The following is a 17,860-nucleotide window of genomic DNA, read 5'->3' on the forward strand; positions in this document are numbered from 1 at the left end:
GAGACATTATTGTCAAGCTGTATTTTGCCAAATTCGTCTGTTACGGGAAAAGTGTGACCTTGACATTTGAGGTACTTAGACGGTTGTTACACAAGACACGTCGTCGTATGATGGTTTACTTTTGTGCAAGGTTATTTCAAAACCCCTGAATATCTGGCAACGCTTGAGATGAGACAATTATTTTCAAGCTGTTTTATGGGCGAAATTGACATTCAACCACTTGCTGAGACGTTGACCTTTGAAGTAGGGAGACGGTTGTTACACGCGACACTTAGTCTTATAAAGGTCTATATAACACTTTCATCAAAAGATGTGATAAAAATATGTGATTATTTGATGCTCCCATTTAAACCACACAACGATTTAAATGAAGTTTAATGACGTATTCTCCGCCTAGTGAAATATATTGAAACATGTGTTAGAAAGACAAGGTGTATAATTGCAACGTTGATTTACAAGCGACGTAATGATGGCCGCTGACAGACAGTTGTCGTGGCCGAGTGGTTAAGGCGATAGACTAGAAATCTATTGGGATCTTCCCGCGCAGGTTCGAATCCTGCCGACAACGCAGAAATTTTGTTTCGTTTAATTCTTGTCTGCTATATATAACTATAAAGTATTTAACATTATTATTCTATATTTATCAATGTTTTTATATTCTTTTAACATATTTTATAAATTATATCATGATTGTTGTATCATCACTGATCCATCTTTGTATTATGTAATATTATGTACTATATATATTTATCCGCCAAACGACGTTACCTTATTGTATGACATCGACGTCACTTCCTTTGTATTTGTTTATATTAATGTACTACTGATGAAGGATAAGGCCGAAAGATGTTTGGTACTTATATTAAGACGTTTTAATAAACACATAACTATATTTGTATTTAATTTTTTATATCTTCGTTTAACCACATTACTAAATCTTCATAAAACTTGGTCAGATTATTTGTCCCTATGATTTATTCCATCTTCACTGCGACATTGACGGTATATTCTACCACGGCACGTGACTTGTTTTCTATATACAAAGAAGGAAAACTACTGTTGGTTATTACCCCGATATACCAACGGTTGTTTAAAGTGACGTCACTTTGATTGTCCGCGCACTGTTTATGAATGAAGACGACGTCATTTGATTTTAATTGTTGTGGTGACGTCACATTTACGCGGAACAGTGGAGTACGTTCGGTTAATATAATTCTCATTTATAACCATTATAGCGCGGATAACTTATTAATGAAATCGTGTTAGAATCGAAATAATCGACGTGTAAGCGTTGGTTATTGCGGTAATAACCAACGGTATGTGTTTCCGATGCTTATTATCAAACCACTAGGGCTACGCCCTCGTGGTTTAATTCCTACGCATCGGAAATCCATACCGTTGGTGATTACCGCAATAATCAACGGTTACCCGTCGATTGTTTCTTAATTCTACCACGGCACGTGACTTGTTTTCTATATACATAGAAGGAAAACTACTGTTGGTTATTACCCCGATATACCAACGGTTGTTTAAAGTGATGTCACTTTGATTGTGCGCGCACTATTTATGAATGAAGACGACGTCGTTTGATTTTTGTTTGTTGTGGTGACGTCACGTTTTCGCGGAAAAGTGGAGGACATTCGGTTAATATAATTCTTCTTTATAAACTTTAAATCGCGGATAACCTATTAATGAAATCGTGTTAGAATCGAAATAATCGACGGGTAACCGTTGGTTATTGCGGTAATAACCAACGGTATGTCGTTCCGGTGCATGTTATCATACCACTCGGGCTACGCCCTCGTGGTTTAATTCCTACGCATCGGAACTCCATACCGTTGGTTATTACCGCAATAACCAACGGTTACCCATCGATTATTTCTTAATTAACCAACGGTATGTCGTTTCGATGCTTGTTATCAAACCACGAGGGCGTAGCCCTCGCGGTTTAATTCCTTCGCATCGGAACTCCATACTTTTGGTTATTACCGCAATAACCAACGGTTACCCGTCAATTATTTCATAATTCTACCACGGCACGTGACTTGTTTTCTATATACAAAGAAGTAAAACTACTGTTGGTTTTTACCCCGATATACCAAAGGTTGTTTAAAGTGACGTCACTTTGATTGTCCGCGCACTATTTATGAATGAAGACGACGTCATTTGATTTTATTTGTTGTGGTGACGTCACGTTTTCGCGGAAAAGTGGAGGACATTCGGTTAATATAATTCTTCTTTATAAACTTTAAATCGCGGATAACTTATTATTGAAATCGTGTTAGAATCGAAATAATCGACGGGTAACCGTTGGTTATTGCGGTAATAACCAACGGTATGTCGTTCCGATGCTTGTTATCAAACCATTCGGGTTACGCCCTCGTGGTTTAATTCCTACGCATCGGAACTCCATACCGTTGGTTATTACCGCAATAACCAACGGTTACCCGTCGATTATTTCTTAAAAATCCCATGGAATAATCGAACCTTGTTGAATTAACCTGTCGCGTGCATGGACTACTTTTTATTCTACCAATTAATGATTTTTCATAAGAAATCTCTAGAGTCGAGAAAACAGATATGTAGATATCACTGTGAATGAACAAAAACTGTCACGTGACCACAAAAGTCAACGTCAGTAGTCATTTTATGACAACAAACAGCCGCGCAAGGTAGTTTTTTTTCCATTATCTTTGCTGATCATCCTCTGACTTTCATACGACCTAGTGCACGCAATATGGCATGCATATAGCTTTCGATCGGTATATCACGCGTTTTGTGTGTTGCTCTGGTTTTCGAGAACACTTCGGCGCAAAATTCCATTTAAGAAGCAAACGTCAGTAGTAAAATTACAAAGATTCAGTGTTCTCGAAAATTAACCATCACAGAACTGTCTATGCTTTACCGGACGAACATATATTACATATGTCTATGCATAAACAAACAAAAAAATCTACCAGATATTAAATAAACGTTTAAAGAGTGAAAACAAAAATGGCAAACGTCAGTTGTACGTTTAGGAATGGCAAACGTCAGTAGCAAAAATATGCAAACGGCAGTAGCCGAAAAAATGCACGCGTTTAATTTAATGAAAAACATGTGAAACAATATCATTTATGCTAATTTAGATTTAAATTGGATATAACAAGTTAAGATTGATGTCATAAATTAATGCACGACATATATTAATTCTGCAACAACAAATTTGAACTAATGTTAAAGTGATATTATGTGCATCTAACAGTTTATAGGTGTCTATCGCAACCGTTGTTTATTTTTGGTGTTTTCACTTCATATACAGGTATATTCGTTAATGCAGCATCAACATATTGAAAAAATATCCCGAAAAAAGAAATATAATGCTTTTGAATATCAACCGTACTTAAGTTTTGACAACTGACGACAGGAATGATTCGATTTACAATGTGAATCTAAATTGAGTTTTACGCAGATTCGTTCATACGACACAAATACACTATTTTGTTTTACGGATCATTTCGACTAAGAGGATTCACCAGTCACGTAAACTATCGAATATAATACATTTTTTTTTAACAACGGGTAGCAAGATGCGTTGCAGATAATTGGTCATTAACTACATTTTAAGTAACTCTTTTGACCTGTTAATTTTTTTCAGCTCAATTCATAATATTTTAATAAAATTTAATAAAATAATATGCAATCTTATTGATTTGTGACTTATACTATTTTACTTGTTTGAACATTACGAAATGATCCTTAAAACAAAATAAGTGGCTTTGTTTCGTATGAACGAATCTGCATAAAACTCAATTTATTTCACATTGTAAATCGAATCATTCCTTATTTTTACTTACTTATTTTGCTTCAAGGATCATTTCGTTATGTTCAAACAAGTAAAAAAGTATAAGTCACAAATCAATAAGATTGCATATTATTTTATTAAATTTTATTAAAATATTATGAATTGAGCTGAAAAAATTATCAGGTCAAAATAGTGTCTTTGTGTCGTATGAACGAATCTGCGTAAAACTCAATTTAGATTCACATTGTAAATCGAATCATTCCTGTCGTCAGTTGGCAAAACGAAAGTACGGTTGATATTCAAAAGCATTATATTTCTCTTTCCGGGATATTTTTTTCAATATGTTGATGCTGCATTAACGAATATACGTGTATATGAAGTAAAAACACCAAAAATAAACAACGGTTGCGATAGACACCTATAAACTGTTAGATGCACATAATATCACTTAAACATTAGTTCATTTTTGTTGTTGCAGAATTTATATATGTCGTGCATTAATTTATGACATCAATCTTAACTTTTTATATATAAATTAAATCTAAATTAGCATAAATTATATTGTTTCACATGTTTTTCATTAAATTAATCGCTTGCATTTATTTGGCTACTGCCGTTTGCATATTTTTGCTACTGACGTTTGCCATTCCTAAACGTACTACTGACGTTTGCCATATTTGTTTTCACTCTTTAAACGTTTATTCAATATCTGGTAGATATTTGTGTTTGTTTATGCATAGACATATGTAATATATATTCGTCCGGTAAAGCATAGACTGTTCTGTGATCGTTAATTTTCGAGAACACTGACTCTTTGTAATTTTACTACTGACGTTTGCTTCTTAAATGGAAATTTGCGCCGAAGTGTTCTCGCAGAGCAACACACAAAACGCGTGATATACCGATCGAAAGCTATATGCATGCCATATTGCGTGCACTAGGTCGTATGAAAGTCAGAGGATGATCAGCAAAAATATTGGAAAAAAACCTACCTTGCGCGGCTGTTTGTTGTCATAAAATGACTACTGACGTTGACTTTTGTGGTCACGTGACAGTTTTTGTTCATTCACAGTGGATATGTTGGTTGAGTTCAAAAATGGTTTTAGTCCATTGAAAAACATGGCCGCCGGGGGCGGGGCAGTATTCCTTATATGGCTATAGAAAAACCTTGTGAACACTCTAAAAGTCACAATTTTTGCCCAATCATCATAAATTAGGTAAAAACATTGGTTTCATTGATATCTCGGACGAGTTCGAAAATGGTATAGATTGGTGAAAAAGCATGGCCGCCATGGGGCGGGGCAGTTTTCTCTATATGTATATAGTGAAAACATGTGAACGTTCTAGAAATCACATTTTGGTCCAATCTTCGTGAAATTTGGTCAGAACATTTGTTTCCTGTATACGACGGTTGAGTTTGAAAATGGCTCGGATCGGTAAAAACAACATGGCCGCCAGGGGGCAGGGCAGTTTTGCTTATATGGCTTTAGTTAAACCTTGTTAACACTCTAGGAGGCACATTTATTGTCCAATCTTCATGAAACTTGGTCTGAACATTTGTTTTTATGATAGCTAGGCTGAGTTTGAAAATAGTTTTGGTCTGTTGAAAAATATGGCCGCCAGGGGTCGGGTCAGTTTTGCTTATATGGCTATAGTTAAACGTTGTTAACACTCTAGAAGTAACATTTATAGCCCAATCTTCATGGAACTTGGTCCGAAGATTTGTTGTATTGATAGTTGGCTGTGTTTGAAAATGGTTACGGTTTGTTGAAAAACATGGCCGCTAGGGTAGCGGCAGTTTTCATAATATGACTATATTGAAACCATGTTAACGCTCTAGTTGTAATGCGGATGTTGGTGCACAATGATGATGATGATGATGATGATGATGATGATGATGATGATGATGATGATGATGATTATGATGATTATTATGATGATTATGATGATTATGATAATTATTATGATACTGGTAATGGATTCAGAAACATTAACCACAACCCAATTATCTAATTATGATTATTGCATTACTCAAATTAATTATTGCCATTACTTATGTTTGTTACCTATATCTTTGCAGAAATTTAACATAGTGGTAAAACCAATAAAACAACAAGAAGTGTTACATATGAATCTTATTTGACTTTTCATTCACTTATCATAGGCTACTCTCTATAAAACTCATTTTTACCTTTGCTTGCATTGTTGCCAGGTGGTAATTGTGTAACACTCCTGGAAATTGACCCCAATTAACAGGGCACTTCCATCAAAGACCTTTGTGTTGATGTCAGATGGAAATCATTCATAAGTTTAGAGAGATAAGACATTACAACTTGAAATGTTTTACCCCTACAATTTGCAGTTAGTCAGTAGTTTGTGTGTGATTATGAAAGATTTGTGATTTTAGCAGGTTTTATTGTTGTTTCAATTGGAAATATCAATGCAAGGTGTCAGTCCTAAAATTGTTCCAGTTGTTTAAAAACACTTTGTCAAAAATGTGAACAATTTGGTAGTAAAACAACAACGTATCACATCTTTTAAGAAGCACAAACAGTTGTTCAAAGATAAGTCTATTTGCATTTGTTTTTGCAAAAATAATATATTTATGCTACAGATTGTTTGTGCATTTAAATTACAAATAGTTTGATAGTTGTTTTGATATGATACATTTTCAAATGTCTTGTGTGTGATTTCTTCTATTTTTGCACACATTTATAACTATAAGAAAGATCAAGTGATGTTTTGTTCTATAACAGAAGATAAATATTGAATTTCTAGTAGCTGTACATATTCTCATACTCATTTACTTTTTTATAACTGACTTTGATATATGATAACAATTCAACATATTTTATTTAATTATGCAAAAACTATTTTACAAAAACACAATCTCTTGAACAAATACGGTTGTTTTCAGTATCTTAAAGTTTTCTTGCTAAACAGATTGTAAACAGTCATCCCCTATAAGATGCTTATCTCATGATCTCACATTTGGACAACAATTTGTTGAAAAATGTACTTCCATTTTCTTTTGCTGATGCTCATTATTAAATTACTGTCCTCATATTACTTTTATCCAAAATAATAGCTCTTGTCGCAACAGATAACAAATGTCTATTAAAAAAAATTTAAACACACACACACACACACATCTACTGCGCATATATGTATATATCTACCGAAACAGCAAACCTTTTCTTCTCACAAAACAATGTTAACAACCCTTGAGTTCAAAAATGGTTTTGATCCATCTAGTAACATGACCGCCAAGGGGGTCATTTGCCTTATATTTATATACTGAAAAAGCCTGTGAACACTCTAAAAGTCACATTTTTTTTACCAATCATCATAAAACTTGGTCAAAACATTGGTTTTATTGATATGTCAGATGAGTTTGAAAATGGTCGTGATCAGTGGAAAAACATTGCCGCCAGGGGATGGGGCAGTTTTCTCTATATGTTTGTAAGAAACATTTTCCTTAAATATATATTTTTTTTAATCTGGGTATTAAAAACATGGCCGCCAGGGTGGGTGTGGTAATTTTCTATATAGGCCTATTGTGAATACGTTGGAACACCCTTTTTTAAAGTCAGTCTTGTCATACTAATAACTTAAAATATTTGCTGAAGAGTTTTAAGTCTCTCAGGTGAGCGACCCAGGGCCCTTTGGGGCCTCTTGTTTTATTTAACTGTGTTATCTCAATGTCAGAGAACTAAATTTTTCTGTATTATCTTTATACCAGAGAACTAAATTTTAAAACAAAATGGAACAGAAAAACATGTAAAAGTGTAACACCCCACTTATTCACAAGTCAAACCATGAGAATTCTTTCCAATAATAGTGTCTGCATGTCTATAACGGCACGTTTTGTTCGGCATCAAGGGACCGAACCGACCCGGAATCAGTCAATGGATCGGGATACGTGATCAAGTGGTCCATTTTAAGTTTCCGCGGTCATAAACATCAATCGGATTGTTTCTTACAAATCCAACGATAATCGATTACAACTAACTGTAGTGTTGAAAGAGAGACAAGTAGATCTACATGCAGATCTATGAAAACTTGTAACAGCAAGTCACGTTAAAAGAAGCGAACTAGAATCTATTACAAAAAGAAGTAGAGTTGATAATTGGAAAATATGTCCTTTGAACACGACCAAAATCAATTTCTGATGATAATGTCAATATGAAATGCAGATTTCTAACACATCAAACCCTTCAGGGTAAACATTTTTATGCGTTTTCGAAGTTGAAGCATTTTTATTGTTTTCATGTTTCAAAAAAAAGTGTAGATTCGGGCCTGCTGTGCCGAATAGCAGCTTCGCCCCTGAATATGCATTACTACTATCATATTTAAAACTAAAATCAGTATTAAATATACATACTCATTGAATTTAAATATATAAATTTATATATAAAGTTAACGAACAAATCATGCTCTTGAAATATATATTTAAAATGGTATTGAATTTAATTATGCTATGTATAAATTTTCTTCTTTAAAGAGAGAAGGATGTAATATATGTCGAACACGTGTCTGCATGTTTATCACTATGAGCATGTCCACTGACCGCTATCCGGCACTAGCCACATGCTATCTGCCAGTTGTAAAATAAACGTCTTAGAAACACCACGCTTGTGTTCTTGACTTGATTGTCTATAATTGCCTTATCACATTTGTGATACTACTAAGACTATTTACACTTTTACGACAAACAAAATATAACTACTTAAAACAACATAACATAACACGTATTCTTAAAATAACGAACATTAGGGCAAACGGATTTACAACCCTTTCAATATATTGCAAAGTTATGGCTGAGACATGGACGGAGCGACTGCTACATAACATCTTCATCGAACGGTAGGTGCGATACAACATATGCGATTATTTTATGCTCCCATTTAAACCACACAACGATTAAAATGAAGTTTAAAGACGTATTCTCCGCCTAGTAAAATATATTGAAACATATGTTAGAAAGATAAGGTGTAGAGTTGTAACGTTGATTTACTGGCGACGTAATGAAGGCCGCGCACACTCCGTCAACAGACAGTCGTCGTGGCCGAGTGGTTAAGGCGATAGACTAGAAATCTATTGGGATCTTACCGCGCAGGTTCGAATCCTGCCGACAACGCGGAAATTTTGTTTCTTTCAGTTATGTTAAGCTTTAGTTTATACGATATATTAGAAATCCATTGCTGGTAAGTTCTCTTCATGCGTAAAGAAGGCAGAGTCTTACCGCATATTTATAAGAATCAAATATTAAGGACTTAACATATTGTCGGATACAGTAAACTATCTAGGGATGTTTCAAATCAACAAATTACGCTGCTCTTTTTCAGCCGGGTCACTACACAGTTAGTCAGGGCTTTGATATCTTATTAAAATCCAATTATATCTTGATGAAAAATCGCGCTTGAATTGTTATTGTATTTATACTATTTTACTTGTTCGTGTTAACGCCGTGTAGCTATTTTCTGAGTTATATAATATCTTATTTGTATCTTAATATTATTTTGCAACATGCAGTTGCGCTTTATGCGACATCAAAATGGCAATCAGAACCAAACCAATCAAACGTAACTCGAATTTTACATTCATTACCAGAATTCAGCCGCACTACATGTTTAGATATAAACAATTCCAACAATAATGTTGAATATTCCTAAACAAAGTTTAACTGGGAGCCTAAAATAATCGCATATTTTATATCGCACTGTTCGATGAAGAAGTCATATAGCAGTCGCGCTGTCCGTGTCTCAGCCATAACTTTGCAATATATTGAAGGGTTTTTAAAGGGGCCTTTTCACAGATTTTGGCACGTATTGAAGTTTGTCATTAAATGCTTTATATTGATAATTTTTTAAAAATTGGTTAAAACGCTCTAGCAACAAATCAAGAATACAATTTATGAAAGATAAAAAAGTAACCCTCAACTGGGCTCGAACTTCTTACCCCTGGAGTGATAGTATGTCGCTTATACCACTCGGGCATCCGTGCTTATACAAAGAGCGATGTTATTATATACATGTACTTTATGACTGCAATTCTCGTAATTTCACAAAATATAACGAAAAAAAAAAACAGAACTCTCCAAATTATTCAATCGTTTCGCGTTGCAACGCTTTATAATTTTCAGGTTTTTAATTCGTCAAAGCAGACAAGGATCTGATATAACATAACATACTACTATTAGTACTACTATTACTGCTACTACTACTGCTGCTGTTGTTGTTGTTGCTGCTGTTACTACTACTACTACTACTACTACTACTACTACTACTACTACTACTACTACTACTATTACTACTACTACTACTACTACTACTACTACTACTACTACTACTACTACTACTACTACTACTGCTACTTACTACTACTACTACATTCAGTTAATATAATTCTTCTTTATAAACTTTAAATCGCGGATAACTTATTAATGAAATCGTGTTAGAATCGAAATAATCGACGGGTAACCGTTGGTTATTGCGGTAATAACCACAAAGCCACTTATTTTGTTTTAAGGATCATTTCGTTATGTTCAAACAAGTAAAAAAGTATAAGTCACAAATCAATAAGATTGCATATTATTTTATTAAATTTTATTAAAATATTATGAATTGAGCTGAAAAAATTAACAGGTCAAAAGAGTTACTTAAAATGTGGTTAATGACCAATTATCTGCAACGCATCTTGCTACCAGTTGTTTCATAAAAAATATGTATTATATTCGATAGTTTACGTGACTGGTGAATCCTCTTAGTCGAAATGATCCGTAAAACAAAATAGTGTCTTTGTGTCGTATGAACGAATCTGCGTAAAACTCAATTTAGATTCACATTGTAAATCGAATCATTCCTGTCGTCAGTTGGCAAAACGAAAGTACGATTGATATTCAAAAGCATTATATTTCTCTTTCCGGGATATTTTTTTCAATATGTTGATGCTGCATTAACGAATATACGTGTATATGAAGTAAAAACACCAAAAATAAACAACGGTTGCGATAGACACCTATAAACTGTTAGATGCACATAATATCACTTAAACATTAGTTCATTTTTGTTGTTGCAGAATTTATATATGTCGTGCATTAATTTATGACATCAATCTTAACTTTTTATATATAATTTAAATCTAAATTAGCATAAATTATATTGCTTCACATGTTTTTCATTAAATTAATCGCTTGCATTTATTTGGCTACTGCCGTTTGCATATTTTTGCTACTGACGTTTGCCATTCCTAAACGTACTACTGACGTTTGCCATATTTGTTTTCACTCTTTAAACGTTTATTCAATATCTGGTAGATATTTGTGTTTGTTTATGCATAGACATATGTAATATATATTCGTCCGGTAAAGCATAGACTGTTCTGTGATCGTTAATTTTCGAGAACACTGACTCTTTTAATTTTACTACTGACGTTTGCTTCTTAAATGGAAATTTGCGCCGAAGTGTTCTCGAAAACCAGAGCAACACACAAAACGCGTGATATACCGATCGAAAGCTATATGCATGCCATATTGCGTGCACTAGGTCGTATGAAAGTCAGAGGATGATCAGCAAAAATATTGGAAAAAACCCTACCTTGCGCGGCTGTTTGTTGTCATAAAATGACTACTGACGTTGACTTTTGTGGTCACGTGACAGTTTTTGTTCATTCACAGTGGATATGTTGGTTGAGTTCAAAAATGGTTTTAGTCCATTGAAAAACATGGCCGCCAGGGGGCGGGGCAGTATTCCTTATATGGCTATAGAGAAACCTTGCGAACACTCTAGAAGTCACAATTTTTGCCCGATCATCATAAATTAGGTAAAAACATTGGTTTCATTGATATCTCGGACGAGTTCGAAAATGATATAGATTGGTGAAAAAGCATGGCCGCCATGGGGCGGGGCAGTTTTCTCTATATGTATATAGTGAAAACATGTGAACGTTCTAGAAATCACATTTTTGGTCCAATCTTCGTGAAATTTGGTCAGAACATTTGTTTCCTGTATACGACGGTTGAGTTTGAAAATGGCTCGGATCGGTAAAAAAAACATGGCCGCCAGGGGGCAGGGCAGTTTTGCTTATATGGCTTTAGTTAAACCTTGTTAACACTCTAGGAGGCACATTTATTGTCCAATCTTCATGAAACTTGGTCTGAACATTTGTTTTTATGATAGCTAGGCTGAGTTTGAAAATAGTTTTGGTCTGTTGAAAAATATGGCCGCCAGGGGGCGGGTCAGTTTTGCTTATATGGCTATAGTTAAACGTTGTTAACACTCTAGAAGTAACATTTATAGCCCAATCTTCATGGAACTTGGTCCGAAGATTTGTTGTATTGATAGTTGGCTGTGTTTGAAAATGGTTACGGTTTGTTGAAACACGTATTCTTAAAATAGCGAACATTAGGGCAAACGGATTTACAACCCTTTCAATCTATTGCAAAGTTATGGCTGAGCCATGGACGGAGTTTCAAGTTTCAAGTTTATTTATTTCAAGCTCATTTCATGCATAACATGACAGTGTGAGCAAAAGTTACACAAACATAAATTAAAAAATACATAGTTGAAGGGGCCATGACATAGCAAACTAAACACACAAAAAAACATTTAAAGGGAGAGAATGTTTAGAAGTTAAGCATCAATCACATGGGGGTAACAACATACACTATTTGATTGTATAGAAAAACAACACCAGAAAAATATAAGTTCTAAATTAAAACTGTTTCAATATTTCCTTAATGAACATACATAGTTTTCTGTAATTACTGTTAGTATGATAATCGATGGACATTAACAATTTAAATTTGATAGTATTAGGTCTTGTGTACTATTTTTTATCAATAAAACGTTTTCTTAGATCTTTAAGGGCATTACATTCAAGTAAATAATGGAATTCATCACCAATGTGATTATTGGAGTTACATAAATTGCACAGTCTTTGGTTCGGTTCTATTCCGTACCAACTTCCAGTTTCGACAGGTAACCTGTTATTTCTTGTCCGAATTTGTATAATGTATTTTGAAAATTTATCTGGAGTTTTAACAAGGTATGATTCGAACCCAAATGTGTCTTTAATTAGCCTATAATTACTGCATTTACTAGAATTATGTATATCTGAGTACCATTCATTAATAAACAGATCTGAAAGTTTTTGTTTCACGCTTTGAATGAGCCAGGTGCAATTCGGAAAATCATGAGACTGCCAAATATTCATCAGTCCGCATTTAACAAAAATGTTTCGGATGCACTCTATCCAGTCAAATTTAGCATTTTCTATTGCATGTATATTAAATAAGGTGTTGTAGATTTGATATGACAATTTAAAACACAATGGATGGACCAATTTAGACCAAAAGGAAATCATTCTAGTTTCAATGTCAATTTGGAGGGGCTTTACTCCAGTTTCTCCGTATATAATGCAAGATGCCGTACTGGCTTTAACCCCTAATATAATTTTCAGAAACTTCAACTGAACTTTTTCTAATATATAATTATTTCCAAACCCCCAACATTCACAACCGTACAAAAGAATAGGTTTAATCATCTTATTAAAAAGATCAATTTTCATATCTATTTGTAAAGCGAGGTTATTGCATTTATTAATCAGACAGTACATAGCTTTTGTTGCCTGTTCGGCTAGATTCTTTTTGGTCTGGAAAAAAGAGCCACTTCTATTGAATAAAATACCGAGGTATTTATAATTTCTAACAACTTCAATGGGATGATCTTTATAGTAGAATACATAATTAGATGGTCTACCTTTACTAAAAATTACAATTTTTGACATGTCTATGTTAACAGTTAGTTTCCATGTGTCACAATATTGGGAATACACATTTAAACAATTTTGAAGATCGTTAGCTGACTCTGCTACAATAACAGTATCGTCAGCGTACAGCAAAACAAATAGTTTGAAAAAATTTAACATATCGTTTTCATTTGATTGAACATGAAAATTTATTCCGTCTACATCACTGCTATTATTGAAATATGAATGTAGGTCATTCAAAAAGAAGGAAAATAGTATGGGGGATAAATTTTCTCCTTGCCTTACCTCAACTGAACATGAAAAATAGTTAGATTTTTCGCCATTACACATGATACATGATTTTGCGTTGTTGTACATATTTTTGATAATATTTAAGAGCTTTCCATTTATACTGTACTTGCCTAACTTATACCACAATAATGACCTATTAATCGTATCAAATGCAGCCTTTAAATCGATAAATGCACAAAACAGTTTTTTCTTTTGAGTTCTAAGAATGTTAATCAGCGCATATAAGACAAACATATTGTCAGCTGTTGAAAAATGTTTACGGAAACCCGCTTGATGCTTATCAATAAGGTCATATTTCAAAATAAATTTTTCTAAACGTATGTTTAAGACTGAAGTGAATAATTTACTCACACAGCTCAACAGAGTGATTGGTCTATAGTTAGAAGGATCGTTTTCAGAACCTTTATTTTTAAAAATTGGATTAATAAGCCCAATGGTCCAATTGCTAGGTACTATACCAGATTTAAATACTAAGTTAAATAATTTTACATATACATCTTTCATAATTGGAAAGGATGCTTTAATGTGCTCATTTAAAATATTATCAATGCCGCATGCTTTGTTATTTTTAGCAAATTTATAAGTGCTCGATTTCTTCGCATGTTATCTCGGCATTAAGTAAATCGTTATTATAAACGGTAGTTGGCTGTGATTCATCGCTAGTGAAATCAAAGACAGTGTCGTCGGCATTTACAGTTTTAAAATGGTTTTCCAGCAAGGCAATATTTGCTTTTACCGTATTGCGTTTTTTGCCTGAAATAGTTTTCCAGAATACTCTGGGGTTAGTGTTTTTCAGGGATTTAATTTTTTGAGCATTTTTCTTTTTAAATGTGTAATAACATTGTTTAATGGTTTTCTTGTATATTTTACTTGTGCTTTTAATATTAAGGCGATGCGCTTCAGATTTCTTAGTCTTGTATACATATTTTGCACGGTGAAAATTTGTCCGGGCTTCTTTACAATTTCGGTCGAACCATTTGGGCTCGTTGCTATACTTTGATTTATTTACATGTTTATGAGTGCCGAAGCTGTTTTTACAACTGTTTTGATAAACAGAATCAATTTTGGAGACTATATGGTCCATGTCATTAATTGAATAAGTATCCGCGTTTTCAAAAGCTTCGAGATCCCGGATGATGTCATTGACATTTAAAGTATTTATATTTTCTACAAATGCATTACATTTATCATGATCCCACAATTTCACGTTTTCATTGATATTATTATTATTATTATTTTTATTATTATTATTATTATTATAATTATTATTATTATTATTGTTGTTATTGTTATTATCTTTATCATTATCATTATTACTAATAGCATTATAAACATCACCGACATTTGCATCAGCAACAATACAATTCTCACAAACATCAACATTTTCAAAGACATTTAAACATATACATGTATTGTTAACAGTGACAATATCCCTGTTATGATAATTTGGAAATTCGAACACCATAGAAACGGGGTTGTGCACATCTGAAAGTAATGGGCAAAAATCTAAAACTTCTATATTGATTATATGCTTAAAAAGCGTAGGAGAGCTGACAAAATAGTCTATGCTGCTTGAATTTTTACAAGTGAATTTACCCATAAAGTCGCCTTTTGTTCTACCATTTAATATGAACAGTCGGTTTCGTTGTAAGAAATTTATTAACTTGTAGCCAAAACCATTTGCCGCTTTATCTTGGTTATTTCGCGTAATAGTCATACTTGCTTCTAAAAATAGTTTCTCATCGCATATTAAATCAGTGTACATGTCATCTAAGTGTAATTCGCACAAAATATCATGATCAGGTTTAACATAATCTGCTAGCTGTTTTGTACGACTATTCCAATCACCAAACATGCATATATTACTGTATTTATCTCTAAAATTATCAATTTCTATCTGGATATCGGAAAACGGATCATCGTTTACATACACAGAGTTTTCAGGCGGTACATATACAACACCGCACAGTATATCCTCGTTTTTAGTAAAATGTTTAGAGATTTTAAACCACAATACAAATTTACTGCTTGCCTGAATAATTGTGACATGTTTACAGATTGTGCTTTTAACAGCGAGAAATATAACGGAGCGACTGCTACATAACATCTTCATCGAACGGTAGGTGCGATACAACATATGCGATTATTTTATGCTCCCATTTAAACCACACAACGATTAAAATGAAGTTTAAAGACGTATTCTCCGCCTAGTAAAATATATTGAAACATATGCTGTGTCGCATAATTGGTGTATTTCATGTATATTCCTTGTTCGGTGTAACTGAATACATAATATCTGTCTTCATGAAGAAATGCATAAATGGGCATCATATGTCATCGTCAAATTAGACGAGAAAAATGCACCAAGTTATTGCCCATGGCTGGGTTCACTAATTAGTTATGTCTATGGTAAGCACATGCAGCACTGATAATTTGTGTATATTTTCATGTTAAATGACAGGTGAACTTTCATATATGCAGTTAAACAAACGTGGTCTCGCTTAATTATTGGCACATATATGCACAAGATATGTAAGTCACACATAAAGCCATCCCGTATCAGGTAATTCAACTCATGTTAAAGTCAATCACCCAGACAGCCGTCACCCAATTTATTTGTCCATTATTGTATAAATTGGCATCTGCGTTGTATGAAGAGGAGTCCTAAGTTTGACAATCGAGTAGAGTAGTCACGCTTTCTTGACGTGGCGGCCAATAGGCCGCCGCGCTGTAAAATTGTACCTTATGAACATTAGAAGCGTTGTGTTAGAAATTATTTAACAGAAATAAATCTCGATGAAAAAAGAAATGAACTTTGGTTGTTACTGTGCGTTCTCCACGAACAATACGCAATTACGCTACACAGTACATTTTATGGTGCGCAGTGCCAGGATGAACCAGAAGTGCCACTCATTTTAACGACCAACAGGAAAAAACCAACGCGACATGGAAAACGGAGTACAAACAACACTATACGGAATCACGGGCCAACGGAGAAAAAAACGCAGATGGAAAAAAACGGTCAGTATTTTCATAAATTATGGCAAACAGGGGTTTATGTCAAATTTTATAAAGTAAGAAATAAAACGTAAAACAAAAGCGTCAGGACAACGAAATTTTTAAAAATTGTTTTAAAGAATTTTACGTAGTCAGATATTAAAATAATAATGATGATAATCAATTATGTACGAACAAATTTAGTAAATATCAAAATCATGCCAATTTTGCATTTATCGGTACATTTTTATAAATAGCGGTGAATTGAGAATAATAAGAGATATTTGAGTTTTACATTATTTTTATGAGTTATGGAAATCATTTAATTAAAGGTGTACACACAGAGAGTATTTAAAGAATTTTTATATATTTTTGGTATTGTTAGAATATAAGATTATGTACGGACTTATGTTTTTTTTTGCTTACCAATACATTTTAAATTGTTGGAATGTTTGTAAATTTTCATTTAATTAAAATGTACGAGGAAAAATAAGAGTATTTAAAACAGTTGTGTTTATTATTTTAATAAAGAAAATTTGTGGATGATTGTATTTATTAATATAATAGAAAAACTCGAAGAAGGAACAAATATAAAAAATATTCAAAGAATTTACCTAGTATTTTACATTGGCAGAACTAAGAATTTAGGAATTTAGATTATTTAAGACAGTTTTGTTTATTATTTTAATAAAGAAAATAAGGCGGGTTTTGTTTATTAGAATGATAAAGAAAATTAAAGAGGACGAATAAATAAAATTATTGGAAAATTTAAAAATAGTTTTCCGAATTGTAAAAGAAAGAAAATAGGAAATAAGAAAAATAATGTTGATTGCGAATATGAATAGGGCAGACACACACAAAAAAATATTATGTAAATATGTATATACGTCATTGTGTTGATGCAAATATATGTAGGATATCGGTAATATTGAAGGTCTTGAGTAATTTTAAGTAAGAATTTAATGCGATCTGACGCGTATAGCGCAGTGAAAATATAACGATATGTACGCATTAAAT

At 33.3% G+C, this 17,860-nt stretch overlaps 2 non-coding genes across 2 annotated transcripts; both read left to right on the plus strand.

Moving 5' to 3' along the window:
* The first annotated feature begins 486 nt into the window (after window positions 1–486).
* Window positions 487–568, plus strand: Trnas-aga (transfer RNA serine (anticodon AGA)). Its single transcript has one exon. It is a non-coding gene; the product is annotated as a tRNA-Ser (tRNA).
* Window positions 569–8,842: 8,274 nt separating this feature from the next.
* On the plus strand, window positions 8,843–8,924 carry Trnas-aga (transfer RNA serine (anticodon AGA)). Its single transcript has one exon. It is a non-coding gene; the product is annotated as a tRNA-Ser (tRNA).
* Window positions 8,925–17,860: the final 8,936 nt, after the last annotated feature.

Source organism: Dreissena polymorpha, chromosome 13, assembly GCF_020536995.1.
Source record: "Dreissena polymorpha isolate Duluth1 chromosome 13, UMN_Dpol_1.0, whole genome shotgun sequence".
NCBI lineage: Eukaryota > Metazoa > Mollusca > Bivalvia > Myida > Dreissenidae > Dreissena > Dreissena polymorpha.